Source organism: Podarcis muralis, chromosome 18, assembly GCF_964188315.1.
Source record: "Podarcis muralis chromosome 18, rPodMur119.hap1.1, whole genome shotgun sequence".
NCBI lineage: Eukaryota > Metazoa > Chordata > Lepidosauria > Squamata > Lacertidae > Podarcis > Podarcis muralis.
Window position 1 is genome coordinate 9,055,539 of NC_135672.1, and position 3,963 is coordinate 9,059,501.

The following is a 3,963-nucleotide window of genomic DNA, read 5'->3' on the forward strand; positions in this document are numbered from 1 at the left end:
CTTGCTTGTCCCAGTGTCTCTGTACGTTGGGGGGCGGGTCAGAGAGAGCAGCTTGACCAGCTGTCCTGCCATGGGGCTCTCTCCACATACAGGCAGCGGTCTAAACCACTGAGCCTCTTGGGCTTGCCGATCCGAAGGTTGGCGGTTCGAATCCCCGCGGCGGGGTGAGCTCCCCTTGCTCTGTCCCAGCGAACCTAGCAGTTCGAAAGCACACTGGTGCAAGTAGACAAATAGGTACCACTCCGGCGGGAAGGTAAATGGCGTTTCTGTGCGCTCTGGTTTCCGTCACAGTGTCCTGTTGCACCAGAAGCGGTTTAGTCCTTCTGGCCACACAACCCGGAAAGCTGTCTGCGGACAAACAGCGGCTCCCTCGGCCTGAAAGCGAGATGAGCGCCGCAACCCCAGAGTCGCCTTTGACTGGACTTAACCGTCCAGGGGTCCTTTACCTTTTTTTACAGGCAGGCAGGAAGTACCCAATTCTGGCATGGTGTTTTAGCAGCAGGGTGGGAGTCCTGCCAAGAGTTTTAAAAGTTTTGAAGCTTTTTCTTTCGGTGGTGGTGTGGGGGTACAGTCATAGAATTGTAGAGTTGGAAAAGGACGTACAGTGCAGGAATCTCAAAGCCCCGGAACTATGAATCTCGTGCTGTACCAACTAGAGCCGGGTGATATATTCTGAGAAATGGTCCAATGCCGGTACGGCATTCAGATCGTGATACCGTTTTCAGACAATTTGAGCCGGCAATACAAAGACACATTGCGTTAGAGGAGATTGCCTTTGCAAAAAAAAAAAAAAAAAGAATAATTTGGCAAAACTGCGTACAATAATTTGCAAAAAATAACAATGGTGGGTTTTGATGCAAACCTTTTTTTAAAAAAAAAAACTCTAACTGATGTGGAAATGTAGAAAACAACTTAAGGTTGGGAAAACTGAAAACGGAGAGAAACTTAAGTTTTTCAGATTTTCCCACGCCTCTCCTGCACACTCACTTTCTCCTTTCTATCGTTTCCTGGTCTCACTTTCCTCTCCTCCATTTAATAATAATAATAATAATAATAATAATAATAATAATAATAATAATTTTATTATTTGTACCCCGCCCATCTGGCTGGGTTTCCCCAGCCACTCTGGGCGGCTTCCATAGAGACCAAAAATACACTAATATACATTTAAAACTTCCCTGAACAGGGTTGCCTTAAGATGTCTTCTGAATGTCAGGTAGTTGTTTATCTGTTTGACATCTGCTGGGAGGGCGTTCCACAGGGCGGGCGCCACCACCGAGAAGGCCCTCTGCCTGGTCCCCTGTAGCTTTGCTTCTCGCAATGAGGGAACCACCAGAAGGCCCTCGGCGCTGGACCTCAGTGTCCGGGCTGGACGATGGGGGTGGAGATGCTCCTTCAGGTATACAGGACCAAGGCCGTTTAGGGCTTTAAAGGTCAGCACCAACACTTTGAATTGTACTCGGAAACGTACTGGGAGCCAATGTAGGTCTTTCAGGGCCGGTGTTATGTGGGTGAATTTACTCATTTGTTGCAATTATATATTTTTCCTCCAAGGACTTGAGGTAGCAAATGTGGTTCTCCCCCTCCTCATTTTATCCCTAGAACAACCCTGTGAGTTAGGCCAGGCTGAGAGGCCCAGGGTCTGCCAATGAGCTTCACAACCAAGTGGGGATTTTAAATCTGGTCTCCCAGGTCCTAGCGTGACCCTCTAACCACTGTACAGCACTGTGCTACGGGGAGGAGGGAGCTGGATGAGGAAGGCGATTTTAGTACCTTCCCTTCACCATAAGGTAGCTTAAAGTTACAGGTAAAGGGACCTCTGACCATTAGGTCCAGTCATGATCGACTCTGGGGTTGCGGCGCTCATCTCGCTTTACTGGCCGAGGGAGCCGGCGTACAGCTTCCGGGTATGTGGCCAGCAGGACTAAGCCGCTTCTGGCGAACCAGAGCAGTGCACGGAAACACTGTTTACCTTCCCGCTGGAGTGGTACCTATTTATCTACTTGCACTTTGACGTGCTTTCGAACTGCTAGGTTGGCAGGAGCAGGGACCGAGCAACGGGAGCTCACCCCGTCATTGCGGGGATTCGAACCGCTGACCTTCTGATCGGCAAGTCCTAGGCTCTGTGGTTTAACCCACAGCGCCACCCGTGTCCCTTATGAGGTAGCTTACAACAATCTAAAATAAAGTTTAAAACAACTTGCAGTCACAAAAATAGGGTGGGTCCTTAAACAAATGTACATCTCGGGTGTCAAAAGGTCTTAGGGTGTGTCTTCCACATTAGCAGAAAGCTGTAAAAGTTTCGAGGCAGAAATTCCCCTTCCTCTTGCCCCATTGCACTTAATTATTACAGGTTTTAACAAGCGACATTAAGAAAACAGCAAGGTGCAACTTGACGAAGTCAGCAGATCAGTGCAGGAGGGTAGTTTATCTAATGCAGCTGGGGAAAAAAACAACAGCATTAAAGAAGGAGTTAATTAATTCCTGAGGCACCCATTCCGAGCTGATGAATCATACCTCTTTTGCGATCGTGTCTTTAGGGGCTTAATGAACAATCATAAAAAGGGTTTTTTTTTAAATGCAGATGGAATCTGCTTCTTGAAGAAGAAAAGCAAGACATTTCCTACACCCCCCATGTAAAGTGTGAGAAAGGCGACATGACAGATGAGCAGAAAATGATGCACAGCATCTAGAAATGTTTTTCTACCTCGCTTAAGACACTGGGATTATCCACCTGTCCCTCCTTCTGAATGTTCTATCCCTCGCTCGGGGTTATCACTACGACACTGGAATTATCCACCTGTCCCTCCTTCTGAATGATCTATCCCTCGCTTGGGATTATCACTACAACACTGGAATTATCCACCTGTCCCTCCTTCTGAATTATCTATCCTTCGCTCGGGATTATCACTACGACACTGGAATTATCCACCTGTCCCTCCTTCTGAATGATCTATCCCTCGCTTGGGATTATCACTACAACACTGGAATTATCCACCTGTCCCTCCTTCTGAATTATCTATCCTTCGCTCGGGATTATCACTGTGACACTGGGATTATCCACCTGTCCCTCCTTCTGAATGATCTATCCCTCGCTCGGGATTATCACTGTGACACTGGGATTATCCACCTGTCCCTCCTTCTGAATGATCTATCCCTCGCTCAGGATTATCACTATGACACTGGAATGATCCACCTGTCCCTTCTTCTGAATGATCTATCCCTCGCTCAGGATTATCACTATGACACTGGAATGATCCACCTGTCCCTTCTTCTGAATGATCTATCCCTCGCTCGGGATTATCACTATGACACTGGAATTATCCACCTGTCCCTCCTTCTGAATGATCTATCCCTCGCTCGGGATTATCACTATGACACTGGAATTATTCACCTGTCCCTCCTTCTGAATCATCTATCCCTCGCTCGGGATTATCACTGACACTGGAATGATCCACCTGTCCCTCCTTCTGAATGATCTATCCCTCCTTCTGAATTATCACTAGGTGCATCGACTCAGGAGAGAGATTGGGGGGGGGGGCTGATGTTGCATATCACATCCCTGGGTCTAGTGCGACGTCAAGCATGATGCCCGGTGGCTCCTGCGCCTCTCGCCATGGAGGGGAAGCAGCCTCCGGCCCCTGGCAGTGGCAAGAGAAGGTGTCGCTACATACCTGGGCATTGCACGCAACAGGGTGGCGGCGTCACATGCAATGCCCAGACGAACATTGTGGAGGCTCCTTCCCCCTCTAGCAAATATCGGGGGGCTCTAAGGGGTTCAGCCCCTCTGAGTCAGCGCCCCCAGATTATCACCCTCCCTAGATGTAGCTGTGTTTGGCTCTCCTTTGGATCGAACCCACGCTCTTCCTCCCCACGATGAGCTCCAGGATTCTCTGGTAACAGGTCCAGACAATTTATGCCGGCAGCGGGCAGCTATTGCCACGGCAGCTTGCATGTCACGGA